Raw genomic sequence first — 16,708 nt, forward strand, 5'->3', positions numbered from 1 at the left:
TAATAAGAACGAAAGGAAACCTAAAACTAAAGAACTATATACAAAGGCGGCGGGCAAGTCCAGCAGCTCACTCTGTGGTGTTCCGGGCCAGGGCATCATCGAACTCCTGTTCGATGTCCCGGAGGCGGTCCAGTTCCATGGCCCCGAGGGTCCGCAGGGACGACGCCGTGTCCTCCTCCAACCCCCTGCGGATTGCCTCGAGGCACTCGGCCCGCCTCAGGGCCCTCCGCATGGAGTTCTCCGCCCTGACCATTGTGAGCCGCGCCTCTTCCGCCCGCCGCCGCTCCGCACCTATGGCGTGGCCCAACCGCTGCCACACGGAAGACACTCTCTGTCCTGGGTCCTCCTGCCCTCCGGCCGATGCCTGCCCCTCCGATGTCGAAGGCCCCGAGCCTTCATGGCTCCCACCATCTTGCTGCTGCTGCTGCTCTGCCTCTGCCCGTGCACTGCCTCCTGCTGCCTGCACATCCTCCGCCGGCTGGGGTGCACCTGTTGATGTGGCCACCCCTGCTGGACGTCCGACTCCCGACTGTGGCAGGGATGCCTCCTCCACCAGCCTGGCCGCACTGTCAGAGGCAGCTCCACAGGGCACCCAGGTGACTGATGGGTGGGAAGATGGCACAGAGGACGACTGGCGCGTAGGGGGTCCAGTTGAGGAGGGGGTCGGAGCAAGCCCCATCAGACAGCGGAATCCGGCCTGGGTGACCTGTCCCAGCAGGCTGACGTGGTCAACGAGCCATTCGAGATGACGTGTAGTCTCTCCATGAAAAGACTGCAGGTCACCTCGCATGGCCCGTTGACGCAATGCCACACCAGCCAGGACAGGCTCAACCCGGTCCTGGATGGCCACGTCCGCAGGCAGAGGAAGGCCAGTTGACGTCAGCTCATCCCCTGCCTGAAAACGGGTCTGGACGTAGGCATCCCTGCTGGTGCAAGATGATGCAGGGACAGGATCGGGGACAGGATTGCACACAGGCACCTCCGCGGCCGCCTGTGCTGCCTCCTGTCCCTGGTCCTGCACTGCACCACTAGCACCAGTGGGATCCCCACCTCCAGACCCTGTCTCTGGTGCTTGCGCGGCCCCCTCCTCCACCAAACCCCCCACCAACCTGGATGACTCTGTGCCATCTTCCCCTGTTGGGCCCTGTGGGGTCCCAGCTGCCCCTTCTGCTGCCGAGGAGTCCAACTGCAACCTCCGCCTCTTGGACCTCCCCCCGGCAGCTGCGGGCTGGGACGCGGCACCGGACTCCTCACTCCCCGACGAGATGACAACACGGGAGGGGAGCCGGGCCTTGCGTCTCCGGCTGGCAGTCGGATCCCCGCCGCTGTGCTCCACAGCACCTTCTCCGCCCTCTTCATCAGTTGACGCTGCAGACAGGGAGAAACAAAACACAGGCATCAGGGCACTGTACAATGAACACATACACGCATGACAGTTGCACATGAGTGGCATTGGCAAACCTCAGACATGTCATCACAATCCCCAACACACATGTCATTGCAACTGGCACACATGAGCCATACCACAGCCATATCGCAACTGCCACCACCATCCCTACACATACAACAGCATCAGCAGCCAAAGGGGAGCCATACATCACATACAACACAGGAAGTGCACCACACATGTACACACACCACCACACTTGCATGCATGTCTACACCTCTGCCAAGTGTCGCACTGTTCAGACGGGCATCCATGTCACATCTGCCAATCAAGCTTCCACATACCGCTGTCACATGCATCCATGTAGCATCACTGTTGCACCTTTGACAAATACACACACATGCACATGTACACAGTGCTCATACATGCAGCTGAAAACAACATACATGCCTGACATCACGGACATGTCTACTTACATACACATTCATCCAAACATGTGTGCACGCACAACTGCATTTGCCATGCAAGCCCACACACACAAGCACCATCCATGTCTCACACATTACAGCCCTCGCATGTGTCAGCCCCACGGCCCTGTACACCCCCACCCATACTCCACCCCATACAAACAGATGTGCAACCGGCACAATGGGGAATGATCACCACACGCCCTGCTCACAACCAGGATGCATGTACACTCACCGCTCGACTCCAGACGGCTCTGCTTCTCTAGGACCTGGACGTGGAGCGCTGGGGATATGCGTTCCAGGACCCCCATCTGTTCTTCCGACAAGTGGCCCCGGCGCCCCTTGGCATCCGCTGCCTTCAAGAGGCGCCGGGCCTTGTTCAGGGTCCTGGACCTGAAGTCCTCCCAGCGCTTCCTGACATGTTGTAAGTCCCGGACTGCCACCCCCTCCGCGTTGATGGCAGTCACGATGTCTGTCCAGATCCGAGTCCGTCCTTCCTTGTCGGCGCGGGAACTTCCAAAGAGGGCATCATACTGCCCCAGGACTTGCTCCACCAGGACACCAACTTCGGTGGCACTGAAGCTGGTGCCCCTCTGCCTCTCTGGCCGGGGGTTGTCAGTGGTCACAGATGGTGTTAGCCCCGACATGACAACCCCAGAGGCAGGAGTGGGTGGGCAACTGGGTCCTGGGGCTGGGCTGTGGAGCGATGGAATTCTAGTCGGGAGTCTTCTGTTCCAGCAGGGGTGGTCACAGCAACAGCACCCCTGGCTGATGTGCAGGCAGCAAATGGCAGTGCACGTGGGCAGCAGGCAGTCAGGCAGCAGCAGATAGCAGGTGGGAGCGTGCTCGGGGCTCTGGGGGGCAGTAATTCGGCCTTCTGGGCAGGAGCGTGGTCTCCCGTGTGCTCACGCGTGGCCAGCTTGGTACGGAGTGAATTGGCACGTGAAAATCCTGCACGTCAGCGTGAAAACCGAGGAAAGGCCATTAGCGCGTAAGTACGTCAGCACGCATACGCGATTCCATTGGACCAAAGGCCCTCAGCGCGTAAGCGCGTCTGTGACATGACCCGCACGGGTGTTTCCCACACAGCACGTGATGACAGAGCACACGTGGAAAGACTGCACGTCAGAGTCTCATTGCGTGTGATTGGTGGAAATGGCCGTACACCGGGATACAGGTGCGCTGACGTACTTGCGTGTGTAAGTGTCCGCGCACACCTCATATACACGTACATAGGCCAATCGCGTGTACACGCACTTTTGTCCAATTACACGTGATGAGACTCTGACGTGCAGTCTTTCCACGTGTGCTCTGTCATCACGTGCTGTGTGGGAAACACCCGTGCGGGTCACGTCACAGACGCGCCTACGCGCTGAGGGCCTTTAGTCCAATGGAATCGCGTATGCGTGCTGACGCGCTTACGCGCTAAGGGCCTTTCCTCGGTTTTCACGCTGACGTGCAGGATTTTCACGTGCCAATTCACTCCGTACCAAGCTGGCCACGCGTGAGCACACGGGAGACCACGCTCCTGCCCAGAAGGCCGAATTACTGCCCCCCAGAGCCCCGAGCACGCTCCCACCTGCTATCTGCTGCTGCCTGACTGCCTGCTGCCCACGTGCACTGCCATTTGCTGCCTGCACATCAGCCAGGGGTGCTGTTGCTGTGACCACCCCTGCTGGAACAGAAGACTCCCGACTGGAATTCCATCGCTCCACAGCCCAGCCCCAGGACCCAGTTGCCCACCCACTCCTGCCTCTGGGGTTGTCATGTCGGGGCTAACACCATCTGCGACCACTGACAACCCCCGGCCAGAGAGGCAGAGGGGCACCAGCTTCAGTGCCACCGAAGTTGGTGTCCTGGTGGAGCAAGTCCTGGGGCAGTATGATGCCCTCTTTGGAAGTTCCCGCGCCGACAAGGAAGGACGGACTCGGATCTGGACTGACATCGTGACTGCCATCAACGCGGAGGGGGTGGCAGTCCGGGACTTACAACATGTCAGGAAGCGCTGGGAGGACTTCAGGTCCAGGACCCTGAACAAGGCCCGGCGCCTCTTGAAGGCAGCGGATGCCAAGGGGCGCCGGGGCCACTTGTCGGAAGAACAGATGGGGGTCCTGGAACGCATATCCCCAGCGCTCCACGTCCAGGTCCTAGAGAAGCAGAGCCGTCTGGAGTCGAGCGGTGAGTGTACATGCATCCTGGTTGTGAGCAGGGCGTGTGGTGATCATTCCCCATTGTGCCGGTTGCACATCTGTTTGTATGGGGTGGAGTATGGGTGGGGGTGTACAGGGCCGTGGGGCTGACACATGCGAGGGCTGTAATGTGTGAGACATGGATGGTGCTTGTGTGTGTGGGCTTGCATGGCAAATGCAGTTGTGCGTGCACACATGTTTGGATGAATGTGTATGTAAGTAGACATGTCCGTGATGTCAGGCATGTATGTTGTTTTCAGCTGCATGTATGAGCACTGTGTACATGTGCATGTGTGTGTATTTGTCAAAGGTGCAACAGTGATGCTACATGGATGCATGTGACAGCGGTATGTGGAAGCCTGATTGGCAGATGTGACATGGATGCCCGTCTGAACAGTGCGACACTTGGCAGAGGTGTAGACATGCATGCAAGTGTGGTGGTGTGTGTACATGTGTGGTGCACTTCCTGTGTTGTATGTGATGTATGGCTCCCCTTTGGCTGCTGATGCTGTTGTATGTGTAGGGATGGTGGTGGCAGTTGCGATATGGCTGTGGTATGGCTCATGTGTGCCAGTTGCAATGACATGTGTGTTGGGGATTGTGATGACATGTCTGAGGTTTGCCAATGCCACTCATGTGCAACTGTCATGCGTGTATGTGTCCATTGTACAGTGCCCTGATGCCTGTGTTTTGTTTCTCCCTGTCTGCAGCGTCAACTGATGAAGAGGGCGGAGAAGGTGCTGTGGAGCACAGCGGCGGGGATCCGACCGCCAGCCGGAGACGCAAGGCCCGGCTCCCCTCCCGTGTTGTCATCTCGTCGGGGAGTGAGGAGTCCGGTGCCGCGTCCCAGGCCGCAGCTGCCGGGGGGAGGTCCAAGAGGCGGAGGTTGCAGTTGGACTCCTCGGCAGCAGAAGGGGCAGCTGGGACCCCACAGGGCCCAACAGGGGAAGATGGCACGGAGTCATCCAGGTTGGTGGGGGGTCTGGTGGAGGAGGAGGCCGTGCAAGCACCAGAGACGGGGTCTGGAGGTGGGGATCCCACTGGTGCTAGTGGTGCAGTCCAGGACCAGGGACAGGAGGCAGCACAGGCGGCCGTGGAGGTGCCTGTGTGCAATCCTGTCCCCGATCCTGTCCCTGCATCATCTTGCACCAGCAGGGATGCCTACGTCCAGACCCGTTTTCAGGCAGGGGATGAGCTGACGTCAACTGGCCTTCCTCTGCCTGCGGACGTGGCTATCCAGGTCCGGGTTGAGCCTGTCCTGGCTGGTGTGGCGTTGCGTCAACGGGCCATGCGAGGTGACCTGCAGTCTTTTCATGGAGAGACTGCACGTCATCTCGAATGGCTCGTTGACCACGTCAGCCTGCTGGGACAGGTCACCCAGACCGGATTCCTCCGTCTGATGGGGCTTGTTCCGACCCCCTCCTCAACTGGACCCCCTACGCGCCAGTCGTCCTCTGTGCCATCTTCCCACCCATCAGTCACCTGGGTGCCCTGTGGAGCTGCCTCTGACAGTGCGGCCAGGCTGGTGGAGGAGGCATCCCTGCCACAGTCGGGAGTCGGACGTCCAGCAGGGGTGGCCACATCAACAGGTGCACCCCAGCCGGCGGAGGATGTGCAGGCAGCAGGAGGCAGTGCACGGGCAGAGGCAGAGCAGCAGCAGCAGCAAGATGGTGGGAGCCATGAAGGCTCGGGGCCTTCGACATCGGAGGGGCAGGCATCGGCCGGAGGGCAGGAGGACCCAGGACAGAGAGTGTCTTCCGTGTGGCAGCGGTTGGGCCACGCCATAGGTGCGGAGCGGCGGCGGGCGGAAGAGGCGCGGCTCACAATGGTCAGGGCGGAGAACTCCATGCGGAGGGCCCTGAGGCGGGCCGAGTGCCTCGAGGCTATCCGCAGGGGGTTGGAGGAGGACACGGCGTCGTCCCTGCGGACCCTCGGGGCCATGGAACTGGACCGCCTCCGGGACATCGAACAGGAGTTCGATGATGCCCTGGCCCGGAACACCACAGAGTGAGCCGCTGGACTTGCCCGCCGCCTTTGTATATAGTTCTTTAGTTTTAGGTTTCCTTTGGTTTTTCTTATGATTTGGAGTCGACGGACACTGCTCCACTTTTTGTATATAGTTGATATTTAGGTAGGTTTTTTAGGAGGTTTCCTTAGTTCTGTTGTGATGATGGACCCTTGTTATTTTTGTACATAGTTCTTTGTTGCACGGAGAGTTTTGACATTTGACTTTGGACAAAATTTTTTGGATTAGATTTTCTAGTTTTGTGTTTTTATGCGGACATGCAGCTTCTTTTTTCACATTTACATTGTAGTTAGTTTTCTTTCTTTAGCATTCGTATTTTTTTCTAATACATTTTTTTTTACATTGTTCACTGTGTGGTTTCATCTCATTGGTTTCAAGCATGTCATGTTGTGTGTTTTCCCATTCAATTGGAAAATATGTGTGTGACGGACATGGGTTCATTTGCTTCATGAACATTGGGGGTGTAACATGTGATTTCCATTTCCATGTGGGTGAATGGGTTACTTGGTAGGGCTTTTTGGCTGTGGAGGCTGACCATTACGCACATTGTGAGGACCTGGTGGGGGCTGCACATGGTGGCAGGGGGGTGGGGGTGGTGGGAGACATGAGTGGGGGCCTGGTGGAGGGTGACCCTGCACTGCTGGGGTGTGGGGGTGGTGGGAGACATGAGTGGGGGCCTGGTGGAGGGTGCCCCTGGTGGCTGGGGGGTGGGGGTGGTGGGAGACATGAGTGGGGGCCTGGTGGAGGGTGACCCTGCACTGCTGGGGTGTGGGGGTGGTGGGAGACATGAGTGGGGGCCTGGTGGAGGGTGACCCTGGTGGCTGGGGGGTGGGGGTGGTGGGAGACATGAGTGGGGGCCTGGTGGAGGGTGCCCCTGGTGGCTGGGGGGTGGGGGTGGTGGGAGACATGAGTGGGGGCCTGGTGGAGGGTGACCCTGGTGGCTGGGGGGTGGGGGTGGTGGGAGACATGAGTGGGGGCCTGGTGGAGGGTGCCCCTGGTGGCTGGGGGGTGGGGGTGGTGGGTGACCTGAGCGGGGGCCTGGTGGAGGGTGACCCTGGTGGCTGGGGGGTGGGGGTGGTGGGAGACATGAGTGGGGGCCTGGTGGAGGGTGACCCTGGTGGCTGGGGGGTGGGGGTGGTGGGTGACATGAGTGGGGGCCTGGTGGAGGGTGACCCTGGTGGCTGGGGGGTGGGGGTGGTGGGAGACATGAGTGGGGGCCTGGTGGAGGGTGCCCCTGCACTGCTGGGGGTGGGGGTGGTGGGAGACATGAGTGGGGGCCTGGTGGAGGGTGACCCTGGTGGCTGGGGGGTGGGGGTGGTGGGAGACATGAGTGGGGGCCTGGTGGAGGGTGCCCCTGGTGGCGGGGGGGTGGGGGTGGTGGGAGACATGAGTGGGGGCCTGGTGGAGGCTGCCCCTGGTGGCTGGGGGGTGGGGGTGGTGGGTGACATGAGTGGGGGCCTGGTGGAGGGTGCCCCTGGTGGCTGGGGGGTGGGGGTGGTGGGTGACCTGAGCGGGGGCCTGGTGGAGGGTGACCCTGGTGGCTGGGGGGTGGGGGTGGTGGGAGACATGAGTGGGGGCCTGGTGGAGGGTGACCCTGGTGGCTGGGGGGTGGGGGTGGTGGGTGACATGAGTGGGGGCCTGGTGGAGGGTGACCCTGGTGGCTGGGGGGTGGGGGTGGTGGGAGACATGAGTGGGGGCCTGGTGGAGGGTGCCCCTGCACTGCTGGGGGGTGGGGGTGGTGGGAGACATGAGTGGGGGCCTGGTGGAGGGTGACCCTGGTGGCTGGGGGGTGGGGGTGGTGGGAGACATGAGTGGGGGCCTGGTGGAGGGTGCCCCTGGTGGCGGGGGGGTGGGGGTGGTGGGAGACATGAGTGGGGGCCTGGTGGAGGCTGCCCCTGGTGGCTGGGGGGTGGGGGTGGTGGGTGACATGAGTGGGGGCCTGGTGGAGGGTGACCCTGGTGGCTGGGGGGTGGGGGTGGTGGGTGACATGAGTGGGGGCCTGGTGGAGGCTGCCCCTGCACTGCTGGGGGGTGGGGGTGGTGGGAGACATGAGTGGGGGCCTGGTGGAGGGTGACCCTGGTGGCTGGGGGGTGGGGGTGGTGGGTGACATGAGTGGGGGCATGGTGGAGGGTGACCCTGGTGGCTGGGGGGTGGGGGTGCAGGGGGACATGAGCAGGTGTGCAGGGTAGTCCCCTGTTTTGTGGGCTGCCTGCAGGGGCTGTGGAGGGTGTACAGGGAACACCTGTGAGGACCCACCCAGCCTAATTGCGTGTGATAATTCCCGCACACCCCTGTAATACACGTACCTGGCCAAATCGCATGTGAGAATTCCCGCGCACCCCTGTAATACACGTACCCAGCCGAATCGCGTGTAGAACTTCCCGTGTACCCCTGTAATACACGTACCCAGCCAAATCGCGTGTGATCATTCCCACATACCCCTGTAATACACGTACCCTGGCCAATCGCGTGTAGAACTTCCCACGCACCCCTGTAATACACGTACCAAGCCAAATCGCGTGTGATAATTCCCACGCACCCCTGTAATACACGTACCTGGCCAAATCGCATGTGAGAATTCCCGCGCACCCCTGTAATACACGTACCCAGCCGAATCGCGTGTAGAACTTCCCGTGTACCCCTGTAATACACGTACCCAGCCAAATCGCGTGTGATAATTCCCACATACCCCTGTAATACACGTACCCTGGCCAATCGCGTGTACAACTTCCCACGCACCCCTGTAATACACGTACCAAGCCAAATCGCGTGTGATAATTCCCACGCACCCCTGTAATACACGTACCTGGCCAAATCGCATGTGAGAATTCCCGCGCACCCCTGTAATACACGTACCCAGCCGAATCGCGTGTAGAACTTCCCGTGTACCCCTGTAATACACCTACCCAGCCAAATCGCGTGTGATAATTCCCGCGCACCCCTGGAATACACGTACCCAGCCAAATCGTGTGTGATAATTCCCGCGCACCCCTGGAATACACGTACCCAGCCAAATCGCGTGTGATAATTCCCGCGCACCCCTGTAATATACGTACCCAGCCAAATCGCGTGTGATAATTCCTGCGTACCCCTGTGATACACGTGCCCTGGCTAATCGCGTGTAAAACTTCACGCGTACCCCTGATATGCACGTTACCCGCTTTGCGTTCCTTGTTTGGCAGCCCTGTGGACTGGTCCAGGGTTAGCGCTGCCCTTTGCGATGATTTAGCGATTTTGATGGCTTTTCCTTGCGCGAGGGCGTTCTTGGGGGCGTTACTGGCGCTGCTGCAGGGTCGCTGCGATACTCTGCGCCACGGCTGGTTTGGGAGCCTGAAATCCATGAATACGCTGTGCGCGGAAATCGGTTTTAGCGCACGTGCCTGGCGCAGTCAATCGCACGCGGACACTCTGCGCCAGCCGCTTGCGACACTTTTCTGCGAAATTCTATGAATTACCCTGTATGTTTTGTAGTACATACATTTTTCGCAGAGATGGAGTCCATCTTACTTATGCTGGCAATCAGATTTTTCTGAGAAATGTACAAAATGCATTGCGACCTTTTATGGAATTACAACGATTTTGAAGTAGATGTTAAGCATTTACAATTTTTGACTTACAAACACCACCCAAAGGCTCTTTTCAGAGCCACCACTTCTTTCCTGAGAAAATTACAATGTTTGTGATGGAGTAGCAACCCAATTTTTTTAATGTTCGCGAACTGTCCGCGGACTTCTAAAAAATACAAAGAGCCCTGCTTCATTTATTTTCAGTTCTATTTTTTAACTGGGAAAGGCGGCTCTGAAAAGAGCCTTATTTTTTTTGATTTTTGTAATTATTTTGGTTTTTCAGACACAACACACTAGGAGAGGAGGGTAAAGGAGGGTAAAGGGGGGACACCAACCACAGGGATAAGAAAGGGCGAGCTGAGAGAGGAAGATGTAGAGTGGGTTTTATTTGGGTAGTGAGCAGATCTTCTCGTGCTCTGAGACGATAGTCTCAAAAGCACTATGAAGTCGCTCCCCCCTGCAGAGTACTGTGTCACAGTACATACATACAACTGTGACCCTTGAAAGGTAAGGGTCATCAGCATTCTGTATGGCGTGTGAGGCAGCCTGAGGAAGACGCTGTCCCACAGAGGTGGTCCTTGTGGTGACAGGATCAGAAACAGAGGATGAAGTAGAGGAAATCAAACTGCTACGTTCTTCGCAAGGTACAACGCTGCGAATAGCCCCAGAGTGAAATGACCTCAGGTGTCGCTTCATAGTAGTGGTCCCAAAGCTGTACTTACCGTGCTTCCCGCGACTGAGTATCATTTTGCACTCATTGCAGGTAACACGGTTCGCACGAGTCTTAGGACCATTCCCATGAATGGTAAATAACCACCACACCCAAGACTCACGCCTAGTGCGGGTAGTAGGGATTTCCTCTACCTCATTCTCATCATCCTCTTCTTCCTCCTCCGCATCCTCACTCCTGTTCCCCTCTTCAGGCACTTGGGGAGGTGGTGGTGGTGGAGGGGGTGCGGGTGGTGCTGAAGCAGGTGCAGCAGCAAGTGGCAGTTCAGCAGCCAAGGATGCCATCTCGATGATGGTGTAGTCTGCAGGTGGCAGCAAAAATCACTGTGTTCTGAAGAATAGCCAGAAACACAATGGGAATAAGCTCTTGGGCGTGGTCTTTTATAGGGGTGCTTGTGCGCGGTCCGCGGACATGCGCACTGTCCGCAGACAGATCGAACACAAAAAAAGGATCGGAAAGTTTCAAAAGGTATATAGAAACTCAAGATTGCTATGTGGGACTTGTGCCATGGTGAGATTTTATTGAAAAATATTATGGATTAACTGAAAATGTACTTTTAAATTGTTCGGGGACACGAACAGTGTCCGCATTTCAGGACACACGATGAGCGTGGGCGCGGTCATATGATCCGTTTGCGAACTAGTCCGCGAAGGAAGCGCCTGTCCGCAGGACACCAAGTGCACAGAGATTGGTTAGCGCATGCACATTGATGTCCTACGGACACTGTTCGGGTTCTGAAGTAATTAAAAGTGCGTCACACGTGAAACGAACATTTCAGGACACCGCGTGTGTTCTTAGAACAGTTTAAACTTGGTAGCGAACAGTAAGGACAGATATAGTGTTCTTCAGGACAAGTGTAATTTAGTTTATGTACGAACATTTCAGGACACCAATTGTGTTCTTAGAACAGTTTCAATTGGGTAGCGAACACTACGAACATGTATAGTGTTCTTCAGGACACCTCCATTTTCGTTTACGTATGAACATTTCAGGACACCAATAGCGTTCTTAGAACAGTTTGAACTTGCTAGCGAACAGTACCGGACAGGTATAGTGTTCTTTAGGACACTTTAATTTTTGTTTGTTTACGAACAATTCAGGACAGCACGTGTGTTCTTAGAACAGTTTCAACTTGCTAGCGAACAGTACGAACAGGTGTAGTGTTCTTCAGGACACCTCCATTTTCGTTTATGTACGAACATTTCAGAACACTCGCACTGTCCGCGGACACTTTAATTGTTTTTTTAAAAAAAACGGAAACTATTCACAATACAATATAAAAATTAAACTTTATTTAACATATATTAATAATTTATGACAGAGAAGGTGAGGCAGAAACAGAAACAAAAACAGGAGAGTTTGGGGTTTCAACATGATTGGTATTAGGTGAAGAAGGGATGGAAATCTCATCAAAACGCTTTGGATTATGGAGAGGGTTTGGGGATAATTGACTGGGATATGGTGAGGAGGGACAAGTACATGTGGGGCAATGGTACGAGGTTTTTGGTTTGAAATGATTTTCTACAAAAGTTTTTAAATTATTAAAATTAGCCAACAATACATCCATTTTTACTTCTATATTGTGAAGACTGTTATCCATAACAGGGTTTTCTGAAGTTTTTTCTATTCTGGTATGCTCTGTACAAAAAAATAATATATATGTTAAATGTATATAAAAAAAATAATAAATAAATGATTTATATTATAAAGTGTTTACCATTAGTTTCACTATCTTGTGACATTTCTTCATGTGGGAAATTGTCCTCTAGCCATTCCAGAGAACTAGACATTTCTGTGAGAAAAAAAAAAAGATAATATATTTTTTTAATCTAATACAGAAAGTTTATAAATATATGAGTAAAATGAAGTACACTTACTATTTCTGCTAAGATAAGTCCTATGTATTCAGTGGGTCTGGTCTTGTTCCCAGTTCTGTTGTGTCTGTGAGGTAATTATGTTGGAAGCCAATTTATCTTCTTGTGGTATATTCCATTTCAGAACATATTGTATTTAAATGAATGGTTAGTGTGTTACATATATGGGTTACGTTTCTTATGTATTACTATATATAATGTGTTTGTGTGCTGCTTTTTGAATGTGTTAAATGTTCCTATATTATGATATAACAATCAAACATACCCCACCACCCCCCCCCCACAGTTTTTAGGTAGTGGTACTGTTCTCCGAACATGTCCGCGAACATTAAATAAGTTCGCGGACATCAAGTTCATAAGAAGAGATCTAGTCAGTTCCATATGACATGTATATAAAGTCAAAGTCATTATTGTTAAGTTGTGCTACTAAAAAACTATGAAATTCAGTGAAAAAACTTTGTTAAAGGGACGTTATGGTTAAGTTGCGCTACTAAAAACCTATGAAATTCAGTGAAAAAACTTTGTTAAAGGGACGTTATGGTTCCAAGTAAAACCGAAAAACCCTTGAAATTCGCCAGTTATGGTAAGCTAAGCAACCATAACTCGCGCCGCCACCGTGCACTGCTAAGACTAACACCCAGGACATCAAAGATGACATCACAAATGTCATTTATGACATCACTGATGACATCACATGTGTATGTACTTCTCATGAAATATGTGTAGAAGGGATTCTTATTATGTTGCGAAAAAAGTGTCAAGAATCATTGCAAGAAATATACCCTAATAAGTACATTGAACGATGCATTGATACAAATAGCATCCTATTATGGGGTTCTATCTAGTATACTAAGCTACTCATACAGAAACATAACATTGTGTGCAGCGTACAAGATGAAGGTATGATATTCGTAATGTTAATATGTTGAATAATGAAATGATAATTGTTTTCTTAATAGATTTTTATGAAATATGTAATAAGTAGCTAATAAAACCCATGTATTACATAATTGCATTACTATAGACAAAACACAAAGACACAAGAACACATACCAATATGGGTATATACAGGGAAAGTGAAGTTAGCAAAAAAGCACAAGTAGTAGCAGAAACAATTCATAACTTAACTGATTAGTTTCATGCAAATAAATGATTGCTCTGTTTCAAAGCTGCTATTTACCCTATGTATATGTATCACTTGATGTGATTGGACCCTAAGGAAAGTAGTGTGAGTACAATGTATACAAATATGACCATATACAGGGAAAGTACAGCCATAAAAAACAACAGAACTATCAGAAAGTGCTCATAAGTCTAGTGATTATCTTTATGCACAAAAAGGATTGCTGTCTTTCAAGCTTGTGTTTTCCCATATGTATATGTTTCATATGATGTGACTGTACTCTAAGGGAATTACTGTAAGAACCTACTAGAAGGATATGTCTATAAATAAAATAAAATTCTTAGTTTCTGACTGTTACTGAAGAAAGCCATGTGGCCTAGATATGTCAGCAAAAGAAAAAATAGTGAGCCAGACATGTGATGTCATCAGTGATGTCATCAATGACATTTGTGATGTCATCTTTGATGTCCTGGGTGTTAGTCTTAGCAGTGCACAGTGGTGGCGCGAGTTATGGTTGCTTAAAAAAACTGGCGAATTTCAAGGGTTTTTCGGTTTTACTTGGAACAATAACATCCCTTTAACAAGGTTTTTTCACTGAATTTCATAGGTTTTTAGTAGCGCAACTTAACCATAACGTCCCTTTAACAAAGTTTTTTTCACTGAATATATATATATATATATATATATATATGTTCATTCGATATATACCCAAACATATCTCTCTCTCTCTCTCTCTCTCTCTCTCTCTCTCGATTTCTCTCTCTCTCTCTCTCTCTCTCTCTCTCTCCCTCTCTCTCCCTCTCTCTCCCGCTCTCTCTCTCCCGCTCTCCCTCTCTCTCTCTCTCTTTCTCTCTCTCTCTCTCTCTCTCTCCTGTATCAAAGCCAGAGGAGAGACCCAGGGGGACGAGGACAGCGGGAGAGCTGGAGTCAAGGTTAGAGACCATATCATAACAATAAACAATGAGACCGGTTGTCCTAATAACCTTCCTTTCAGCAGAGTACACACCTACAAGGGAGCAAGCTTCTCAATAGGAAATTAACAGTGAAATACTCTCTCTGAACGTTCTGGTCTAATTTCAAATTTTTTTATTACAATCATATATGAAAGAAATGTTTACTAAAAAATTCATATAAAAAATAATTGTATGTTTTTTAATCAAACGTTAATACATAGTTCTCTACCGACAATAAAACATTTGTGACATTTAATAGGAAATTTCATTCAGCTAAACCCAGAAAGGCAACTCGTACATATAACTGTTACAAAGAACCAGAAAGCTAGTTATTACAACTAGACCTACAAGGTGTAAAACAAAACAACATAACACAAACAGTAATAAACAACAATGTCTTTACACACTGTAAACATTGAATAGATGTCAAATTGAATTGGACAACACACTAGTTAAGACCATGTTGAATGGCAATACTAAAACACATCCAATAGAAAGTGATACATTTGATTCATTTAAGGGAAATTCTTCAGGGGATAGTAAAAATAGGGTAGCTGTGTCGCAAGGATTACTGAGTCCTATTAGTACATGGTTTTGTAAAAGTTCACTCCTTTTGCTGTGTATCTCTGCAGAGGAAGGAAAGGGAAAAGGACGAGCATGCCAATTTAATAGTGGTGCTATGGCTACTTCTAAGTCTTCACCAAAAATGCTGTTGGTTCATTGTACAATAGCAAAGTTCTAGCACTTACCCGAATAACTGCTTTGACTTGGTGACTGGAACAAAACAGTTTGAATCCGCTGTACCATTCATGACCTGAGGGGGCATAAAAGGATAAACCAGACATTTGGTAGTGTTCTGAATGTAATAAGCTTAATACAAACAACACCATTACTCCAGCCAACACAGTTTTAAATGTGTGGGGCTACAAGCCTAATATTCGATGTCAGTGAACATATGGTGAGCCATTCAGTTCACGTGCTCGTAAAGCAGAGCAAATCATCACAGCTGTTCAGAAGGGCAGTTTCTGTGCCTCTGGCTGTCCTGAAGTCGGATTGATGGTCATGTAGAAAACCAACAGATCCAATGTGAACGGTTAGCTGGGGGATTGCCAGTTTTCCAGGAGCTTGCCCAGGAAAGGAGTGATGGAGATCCGGAGATAGTTTGCTTGACAAGAAGGATCGGCAGGAGGCTTTTTTAGAAGGGAGTGCACAAGGGAGGGCTTGAGGAGAGAGGGGAAAGATCCAGTGGTGAAAGAGTGATTACAGAAATCGGCCAAGGTTGGAGCGAGGGAAGCAATGTGGCCCTTGATAGTTCTGGAAGAACAGGGGAGAACCTGTTTGGAAGACACTTTCATAGATCAGACATGTCTAGAAACATCATCAGGTGTTAATGGAGAGAGGGAAGAAGGAACGAGAGGAGGGAGAGAGGCGGCCAAAGGGAGCCTGCGATAGGTAGAGGGAGAGAGGGAGGAAGTGGAGAGTGGGGATAGGCTGTCCTGAGTTTCAGTGGTGAAATGAGAGGCCAGGGCCAAGCATAGTTCCTGGGAGGGTACAGGAGAAGTGCAGATTGCAGTAGTATTGGCCAACTCCTTGCAGATTTTAAAGAGCTTGGCTGTGTTGTTAGAGGCCGCAGAGATGGGGGCTTGATTGTGGACCCTCTTCTTGGAGAAGACGGAGCGTCTGTATTGCCTTTGAAGCAGGCGGCAGGCAGTTTGTCAGAGAACGTGCCCAATGTCCCCCACTTCCGCTGCCCTGCGCTGACGTTTAGGGCGGCCAAGTTGGAATCATAGAAAAAGTTGAACTTGGAGGTAGGCTTCAGGTGGATCCTCATGACAGGGGCAAGGGTGTCTAGAGTGTTGTAGATAGAAAGATGCAGGTTGGCGAGGGCTATGCCAGAGTGGGAGTCAGCCGCAGGAGTAAGAGGAGCAGAAAAAGTGGAGGCAAAGGTGGCAACTATCACTTGCTTCATGGGCCAAATGACTGAGAATGAAGGTGGCAGTGCTGGGGTGGGCTTTGCCTGAGGGACAGAGAGTTTCAGGTGAGAGGAAAGCAGAAAGTGGTCAGCCCAAGGGAGAGTAGTGGTGAGAGGGTTAGAGAGGGGGATGTCTGAGAAGATGAGAACATCCGAAATGTCCAGCAGAGTATGTTGGACCAGAGGGCAGAATGGAAAGGGAGAGAAAGTTGCATAGGTTGCGGAAGAGCCCAGAGGCAGGTTCAAAGGCACCCAGGTTGATGCATGAGAAGTCGAGAGGCAAAGACGAAGTGAGGTCCACCCATTCCGAGAGGAAGGATGAGACCTGGTCATGTGGCCTGTAGATGGTGGCCACAATTATGGATAGGCCAGGAGAGGTAGCCTGCAGACCAGGCATTCAAAGGAGGAATAGGCTTGCATA

At 51.9% G+C, this 16,708-nt stretch overlaps 1 long non-coding RNA gene across 2 annotated transcripts in view; it reads right to left on the bottom strand.

Moving 5' to 3' along the window:
• The window catches only part of LOC138529510 (uncharacterized), a 345,150-nt gene that overhangs the window by 47,256 nt on the left and 281,186 nt on the right, over positions 1–16,708 (bottom strand). Inside the window, exons 3-4 of one of the 2 annotated variants that reach the window (XR_011284836.1) lie at positions 15,065–15,129; positions 14,488–14,941 (exon numbers count right to left, since the gene is read on the bottom strand). This is a non-coding gene — a long non-coding RNA (uncharacterized lncRNA). Of the gene's footprint in view, positions 1–14,487; positions 14,942–15,064; positions 15,130–16,708 lie in introns of those variants that run through there. The other variant, XR_011284837.1, reaches the window with a different exon arrangement.

This window comes from Ambystoma mexicanum (genome assembly GCF_040938575.1).
Source record: "Ambystoma mexicanum isolate Mex_15411 chromosome 12 unlocalized genomic scaffold, UKY_AmexF1_1 Mex_chr12_unloc.1, whole genome shotgun sequence".
Lineage (NCBI taxonomy): Eukaryota > Metazoa > Chordata > Amphibia > Caudata > Ambystomatidae > Ambystoma > Ambystoma mexicanum.